Source organism: Pecten maximus, chromosome 7 (genome assembly GCF_902652985.1).
Source record: "Pecten maximus chromosome 7, xPecMax1.1, whole genome shotgun sequence".
Lineage (NCBI taxonomy): Eukaryota > Metazoa > Mollusca > Bivalvia > Pectinida > Pectinidae > Pecten > Pecten maximus.
This window is the reverse complement of record NC_047021.1, coordinates 23,206,899-23,216,151: the sequence shown is the minus strand read 5'-3', so window position 1 is coordinate 23,216,151 and position 9,253 is coordinate 23,206,899. Positions and strand designations below refer to the sequence as shown.

The 9,253-nt window shown below is 37.1% G+C and overlaps 1 pseudogene; it reads left to right on the top strand.

Moving 5' to 3' along the window:
• The first annotated feature begins 1,241 nt into the window (after positions 1-1,241).
• LOC117330281 lies at positions 1,242-5,461 on the top strand (annotated as a pseudogene).
• The last annotated feature ends 3,792 nt before the right edge of the window (positions 5,462-9,253 follow it).

Here is a 9,253-nt window from a genome sequence, read left to right as displayed (position 1 = left end):
GCCACACGAGGCACGGTATGTTCCATTAAATCTTCACGGCTGCCATCATAAAATCTCAGTGTCAAGTACAGTGGACCCGCGATAATCCGGACGTCGATAGTCCGGAAAACTCGCGTACTTTTAAATAGATAGCTTGGGGTTTCTGGTACGTAAAAATCATAAAAAAAACATGGACTGACGGTAAGTTGTAAAATCCGGGTATTTTATTTAAGGTATTTAACGTTTGTAATTTCTACTTGTTTGTGAACCTCCGGGACATGACACATGTGTGTTGTTTGTAGGTCACATATGCCCGCTATAAATAAAACAACTTTCACTTTACATGTTCTTTTAAAAACATAGTTTATTTTTTACTTTCTATCAGTTGCACAATTAATTACCACACCCGACTACATAGTTTCGTCGGAGGATTTTTAAACGATATACTACACTATTTTTAGCTCACCTGGACACAAGGTCTGGTGAGCTTATGTCATGGTGTGGCGTCCGTCGTCCGTCCGTCCGTTATTTTTTATTGCATTTTTGCCAGTGAAATATAGAAATTTATCATACTAATAAAACTTATATTTTCACTATGAGCAGTGAAAATATAAGTTTTCCGTTTTTGACCAATCAGAGCTAGCTAATGTATTCACCTCATTGAAACTTGCTGATTTTCCAGTCGAAGCGGAGATAGATAAATTGGTTATTTTGCTGTATTTCTGAAATATTCTGACTAGTTTTTGACAAAATACTCACTTGACGTTGGCTATCCATGCAGAGATTCTCCGATAACAGCAGAAAACGCTTAAACTGTGCTGATCAGCCTTTTCAAAATGGCGCCGTCAAGTTGACGTGAAGTAACGCCACAAAGAGATGTCGTCAATACTGATTCCCGCAGTGACTTTTATTTTTTCGATGTTTTCAATTTTGTTTTTAAGTATATGAAATGCAATAAAAATGAAATTGAATGGTTTCCCGTTAAGTATAACATATATTTCACAGAATATTTCGATATTTTTCACTCGTGCTTCGCACTCGTGAAAATATCGATATTCTTTCATACTCGTGAAATATGTTATATTAAACGGGAAACCATTCAATGTCCTCTACATATATTTTTTTTATATCAGATATCATATATACATTGTATATACGATGTGTTATGAAGATATATACTATCCTCTACAAGTAAACTATGTCTCATAAGATATCTTTAGACTTTAAAATTTCTATATCATGTATCTCATAAAATTTTGTACAAGTTAAGCATATACCGGGTATACTCTTCAAGACAGCTTATATGTTAGTTGGCTTGTAGATGTCAATACACCTAGCTAGGTTACACACATGTGTACAGTAGTTTAAAGGCGTTAATCTAAAAATAGGTATAAATTCCATGTATGGATATGTATGGTAGTGGTTAGTAAGCTAGTGCAGGTAATGGTTGATTTCTGTCGATGATACTACTTACCTTAATGAACAGGTGAGATGGGATCTCTACTGGCCGCTCTGAAAGCTTCCTGAAATTGAAATCGGGGCAGTTTTGTCAGCAATGAGGTTCGTAAAACCTGGGATGTGTTTTGCCCTAAGGCTGTCAATACTAAACGTCTCACTAATTCTATCGACATGGGGACTTTGCAGGAGGTTTTATTGATAATGTCAACCACCGGACTGTTATCACACGTAAACACTATTTGGGTTTAGCTAGGTTTTTATCCCATAGTACTACTGCTATTACAATTGAAAATAGTTTGTTTTATTGTTATAGAGAACGGTTGTCAGAGGACGAGATCCTGTATAAGGCATGAGAACTTATTATGGTGTGCTTACCAGATATACACTACAGGAGCTGGAGAATCAACCAGCCGTTCATCACATGTATTGTACACCCGGAGTGATTGTAACACTGTCATAGGCCAGGCGGGCAATCATTTACTGAAAAGCATTATCGACCAAACGCTAGAGAAGAACACTTAGAAATTACATGTCTACATTTGGGGAGGAAATCATATCAGTTGTCATTGACAACGGAAGTGGGGTGTTTAAGGCAGGATTTTCCGGAGACGATGCCCCGCGTGCTCTCTTTCCCACCATCACAGGACGATCATATCAGAGTGAAGTATGTTTGTTGTAACTTTAAATAATAAACTAACTATACAAGTGTAGTGTATTTGGTAAATTGATCATTTATATTTATATTTGTCATCTAAGGCAGAACTATTAACATAGAAATATTACCATTTATAAAAGGTCAGGTTTGGAAATGTTGAGAGGGATTTTTACATCGGGGACGAAGCTCAGAGCAAACGCGATATTCTGTCACTAAGAAACCCAATAGAACATGGCATCGTCACCAACTGGGACGACATGGAGAAAATCTGGCACCACACATTCTACAACGAGCTCCGTGTGGCTCCCGAGGAGCATCCATTCATGTTGACAGAGGCACCACTTAACCCTAAGGCAAACAGGGAAACAATGGCACAGGTATGCGATTACGATGCGAGGCAGGGCTTTCTTGTGCTAGCTTGTTCTTCCGAAAATCCTTTAGTTATTTTACTCCTTAAACCATTGTTGGATTAAAGCACTCCCACAATACACATTGTTTATAACAGATACCAAGGTTCCTTTTACTGTAAATATTCAATATTTCTAACTAACAAAGCAACTATGGATTTTACAGATTATGTTCGAGAGGTTTAATATACCTTCCTTCTACGTGGCGATACAGGCTGTGCTGTCTCTCATTTCCTCTGGAAGTACCACAGGGGTCGTGCTTGACGTCGGGGATGGCGTGTCCCACGTGGTACCTGCCTACTGGGGTCATGCCCTCCGTCACGCTATCAAACGTGTGGACCTGGCAGGTCGTGACCTCACCGCCTACCTCCAGAGGATCCTCCAGGAGAGAGGATACAGCTTCACAACATCAGGTTGGTGTGACTTGTTTTATAATACTTATTTGACAGATATAACTTTAGTGTTGTTATTTGCTATGTCTTCCGCGGTTAAGAGTCGTTCTAAATAGAAGAACGATTAGAAACTGCATGTCTGATTTCGATTCTAGGGCCAAGTTTAACCACAGGTGCCTGACTCGTTTTATAAAATAATAACACATAAGAGTACATATGAGTTTATATGTTCTCTTATATGTTATTATTTTATAAAACGAGTCAGGCACCTGTGGTTTAACAGAAATAATACATGCAGTACGCATTATGTCTAATAGCATTGCCGATGATCAAATTTGGCGTAGCTTAGTGCAAACAACTCTGCATGGGCATCCGACGATGGTTTACTTGCGGATTTCTAAACTGCTGGGCAATTTTTGCAAAATGTGTGGGAACTTGAGTGCATCAGTGGTATATTTGAAGAGACAATGAAACTGAAGGTTTTTTATTTCTTGTAAATTGCGGTAATTAGAGGAATTTAAACCAAAAACACCAAACTTGTTGAAAAATGCAAACGTTCATGAAAGTGTTGTAGACTCCACTACTCATGATACATGTATGACTAAGGTTTGATTGGTGTAGTTCTGATACTATATCAGAAACGCATAACCTACCATTGATTTTATTTCTAGAATTTGAGGTTTTCACTCAAAAAAATACAAAATACGTAGAAATGCCAATAAAGCATGTAATGCAGATCGTTGACATTTTAATTATACACCAGCTGAGCTAGAGATTGTTCGTGATATGAAGGAAAAGATGACCTACGTGGCTCTCGACTTCGAAACTGAGATGGATACGGCATCGAAATCGTCAACAACAGAGCTATCTTACGAACTTCCAGATGGACAGATTGTAACTATTGGCAACGAGAGGTTCCGATGTCCAGAACCATTATTCCAACCATCACTCATAGGTTAGCATTATTTTTATTTTTTTCAATTGAAGACTTAAATTTTTGTCTTAATGACATAATAAGATAAAATTATTGCGAAAAGTTGTTAAAACATTTGAGAAATTTTAGGAGGTTTATATGTCTTGAACACCATTTCTATCAGACTACAGATAAATAAAACATTTGTATACTACATGTAACACATTTCACGTGATTTACTGGTACATTACAGAAATGAAATCCGCAGGAATTCACCAACTTGTCCACGACTCGGTGATGTCTTGTGAAATTGACATCAGACGTGCTTTGTACTATAACGTTGTCATGTCCGGTGGCTCTACAATGTTTCCAGGTGAGAGTTTGTAACATATTTGACTATATTGAAATCATGTTGGTATTTTCATTTTGTGAAGTTTCTTCAGGAAGTCAAGTTTTTGCTTTCATTTTATTTTGTGTCGTTCATAAGCTCTAATAGAAACACATGACATTTATAAATAGGCATTGCTGACCGATTTAAGAGGGAAATGGGGGATATAGTACCTAACAGCATGGATGTGAAGGTCGTCCTCCCTCCGGAGAGGAAGTATTCCGTGTGGATCGGCGGATCAATCCTGGGGTCTCTGTCTACATTTCAACAGACTGTTGATATCAAAACAGGAATACGAAGAATGTGGACCAGGAGTTTTACACAGGAAGTGTTTTTAGAAAAAGAAAAAAAAAACCATCCGAGTATTGACTGAAGACATCGTCATCTAGACATGCCTTTCTAATGGGCACCCTTTTACTACAGGTATTTATTTCCATTATGATACCACTTGGTCCTTCAAAGGGACTAAATGGTTAAATTGTTATGGACACCTTTAAAATTTATAATTAACATAAAGTGCATAACTTTGTACATGCTTTTGATTCCTGTACCCTTTTTTATATGTTATCTAAATGAAAATCTAACCATTTAGTACCTTTAAGAGATATTACCAAGAAATTTGAATAAGTTATATTACTTAGTCGTTTAGTGATATGACCTAGTAACACTTTTCATTGATATCAAAAAGTCATGTAAATAGTAAATCAAGTGATATTTATCCAGATTAAAAAAACACTATTCTGTTGCAATTAAACAGAAGTAACCTGACCAGTAGTTAAGCATGTATCATGGCTATCCATGGGTCTTGATTTTGACATTTAATTTGTTAAGCTACCTGCATGTTAATTTCGGCAAAACAAGCGTAAAATGCAAGTTTCAGGAGAACAAATAAAGCTCATGTACATCAGACATATTGCACAAAATACTTGCTAAGATCAGAGTTTTTTTATAGAGTCTGATAAGAGCGTTTTTGAAGATTGTAAAGCTTCCATATATGCCAAAAATGTGTTATATAATTTACAACCACCATTTGAATTTCACGGTCAAGAGAATCGACGTTTATGCTTTGATAAAAATAAAACCTGCTATAGACACCCGTGACCATAACGACATGGTTACTAGTATATTGTGCAATACGTCTGATCCACATTTGTTCTCCTGAAACATTTCTTTATGTATGTTTTCCCGAAATCAACAAGCTTGACAAATTAAACGTCAAAATCAAGATACATGGATAGCCATGATACATATTAACAAATGGTCAGGTTACTTCTGTTAAATTGCAACAGAATAGTGATTTTTTTTTATCTAGATAAATATCACTTGATAGTGATATCAATAAACGAGTATAAATAGTAAAACGGCGGCCCATTTATTTCTGTCATCAGTGAAAACAGAACATGTGTCGTCAGTATCCACGAGTGTGTTGGCGATTTTGTAAAATATGTTATGTATGTATCAATGATCGTAGTTATATTGAATGTTTACCCGATATTTTATGTATGTATCAATGATTGTGGTTATGTTGAAAGTCAATGATCGTAGTTATATTGAAAGTTTACCCGATATTTTATGTATGTATCAATGATCGTGGTTATATTGAAAGTTTACCTGATATTTTATTATGTATCAATGATCGTAGATATATCGAAAGTTTACCTGATATTTTATTATGTATCAATGATCGTGGTTATATTGAAAGTTTACCTGATATTTTATGAGTAATTGTTTTTGACGATTACCCTGTAATATATGTGTATTTATATGATAGCGGTTGTATGTAGTTTTCATTAAAACAATTCGCAATATTTCGTTCGTACAGGGTTTACGTTAATACTAGAAATGAATCCTCAACATTTGCTTTTACTTTATTATCATACAAAATGTGAATTAATTATTTTGATTTTGTCGACAGTAAAACTGTTGTTGGAAAATGATATCTCTTGTTTTAGAAGTTATTTTCTTTGAAATAAGAGTATACTTGTTGCTACTTATTGGTTAGGTGTCACGAGGGTAGTTAATTATCAAGGATATAAGAAAAACTTGCAATATCTATTTGATGAAAGTTACGAAAGAAAACAACAGCATATATTATATACAAAAGTATTAACAAAATCTTAATCTAATATAAAAACTGGAAAAGACTGGAGCGAAACGGAAGCAAAGTAAAGGAAGAGGATATCGATACCAAAACCATTTGGACATAATTTTAATTTAAATCACGCCAAAGGCTGTAATAAAACATGTCTGTTGTTTTAATGTGATCTCGGATCCCATTATCTCGATGTGTCCATGGTTCCTGTTGTTTTAACGTGTCCTCGGTTCCCTCTATCTCGATGTGTCCTTGGTTCCTGTTGTTTTAACATGTCTTTGGTTCCAACTATCTCGATGTGTCCTTGGTTCCTGTTGTTTTAACATGTCTTTGGTTCCCACTATCTCGATGTGTCCTTGGTTCCTGTTGTTTTAACATGTTTTTGGTTCCCACTATCTCGATGTGTTCTTGGTTCCTGTTGTTTGAACGTGTTTTTGGTTCCCACTATCTCGATATGTCCTCAGTTCCTGTTGTTTTAACATGTTTTTGGTTCCCACTATCTCGATGTGTCCTTGGTTCCTGTTGTTTGAACGTGTTTTTGGTTCCCACTATCTCGATATGTCCTCAGTTCCTGTTGTTTTAACATGTCTTTGGTTCCCTCTATCTCGATGTGTCCTTGGTTCCTGTTGTTTTAACATGTCTTTGGTTCCAACTATCTCGATGTGTCCTTGGTTCCTGTTGTTTTAACATGTCTTTGGTTCCCTCTATCTCGATGTGTCCTTGGTTCCTGTTGTTTTAACATGTTTTTGGTTCCCACTATCTCGATGTGTTCTTGGTTCCTGTTGTTTGAACGTGTTTTTGGTTCCCACTATCTCGATATGTCCTCAGTTCCTGTTGTTTTAACATGTTTTTGGTTCCCACTATCTCGATGTGTCCTTGGTTCCTGTTGTTTGAACGTGTTTTTGGTTCCCACTATCTCGATATGTCCTCAGTTCCTGTTGTTTTAACATGTCTTTGGTTCCCACTATCTCGATGTGTCCTTGGTTTATGTTGTTTTAACATGTCTTTGGTTCCCACTATCTCGATGTGTCCTTGGTTCCTGTTGTTTTAACATGTCTTTGGTTCCCTCTATCTCGATGTGTCCTTGGTTCCCACTATCTCGATGTGTCCTTGGTTCCTGTTGTTTTAACATGTCTTTGGTTCCCACTATCTCGATGTGTCCTTGGTTCATGTTGTTTTAACATGTCTTTGGTTCCCTCTATCTCGATGTGTCCTTGGTTCCCACTATCTCGATGTGTCCTTGGTTCATGTTGTTTTAACATGTCTTTGGTTCCCACTTTCTCGATGTGTCCTTGGTTTATGTTGTTTTAACATGTCTTTGGTTCCCACTATCTCGATGTGTCCTTGGTTCATGTTGTTTTAACATGTCTTTGGTTCCCCCTTTCTCGATGTGTCCTTGGTTCCTGTTGTTTTAACATGTATTTGGTTTCCACTATCTCGATGTGTCCTTGGTTCATGTTGTTTTAACATGTCTTTGGTTCCCCCTTTCTCGATGTGTCCTTGGTTCATGTTGTTTTAACATGTCTTTGGTTACCACTTTCTCGATGTGTCCTTGGTTCATGTTGTTTTAACATGTCTTTGGTTACCACTTTCTCGATGTGTCCTTGGTTTATGTTGTTTTAACATGTCTTTGGTTCCCTCTATCTCGATGTGTCCTTGGTTCATGTTGTTTTAACGTGTCTTTGGTTCCAACTATCTCGATGTGTCCTTGGTTCCTGTTGTTTTAATGTGTTTTGGTTCCCACTATCAGGATGTGTCCTTGGTTCCTGTTGTTTAAACGTGTCTTTGGTTCCCTCTATCTCGATGTGTCCTTGGTTCCTGTTGTGTTAACGTGTCTTTGGTTCCAACTATCTCGATGTGACCTTGGTTCCTGTTGTTTTAATGTGTTTTGGTTCCCACTTTCAGGATATGTCCTTGGTTCCTGTTGTTTTAACGTGTCTTTGGTTCCCACTATCTCGGTATGTCCTTGGTTCCTGTTGTGTTAACGTGTCTTTGGTTCCAACTATCTCGATGTGTCCTTGGTTCCTGTTGTTTTAATGTGTTTTGGTTCCCACTATCTTGACGTGTCCTTGGTTCCTGTTGTTTTAATGTGTTTTGGTTCCCACTATCTTGACGTGTCCTTGGTTCCTGTTGTTTGAACGTGTTTTGGTTCCAACTATCTCGATATGTCCTCAGTTCCTGTTGTTTTAACATGTCTTTGGTTCCCACTATCTTGATGTGTCCTTGGTTCCTGTTGTTTTAATGTGTTTTGGTTCCCACTATCTTGACGTGTCCTCGGTTCCTGTTGTTTTAACGTGTCTTTGGTTCCAACTATCTCGATGTGTCCTTGGTTCCTGTTGTGTTAACGTGTCTTTGGTTCCAACTATCTCGACGTGTCCTTGGTTCCTGTTGTTTTAATGTGTTTTGGTTCCCACTATCTTGACGTGTCCTTGGTTCCTGTTGTTTTAATGTGTTTTGGTTCCCACTATCTTGACGTGTCCTTGGTTCCTGTTGTTTTAATGTGTTTTGGTTCCCACTATCTTGACGTGTCCTTGGTTCCTGTTGTTTTAACGTATCTTTGGTTCCAACTATCTTGATGTGTTCTCGGTTTCCGTTTATGTTTTTCACATTCACACTCTGCATCTCTGGAATATTGAAGGCTCAGTCATGTCATCTTTTGAATGAAAAAATACTAATTTGATCATTTGATGTACAATCTCAAGGTCACTGTATGTTAAATAGACCAACTTTGGCTGTCGCTCCACTGTGATCTTCAAAAGAATTTTATCAACTTAACAATTTGTCAGGTTGTCATATGCCTTCGATTTTGACATAATCCAAGGTACAAAGAGAGAATGTAAACATAACCCCTGGAATACTGTGAATAGTGTACAGGATGCAAGATGGCATACATACTCATTCCACCAATTTAGGGTTTTTCCCAGTGATCTAAATCATCTTTTCTTATTTGTCATTAGGACATTGAAGTT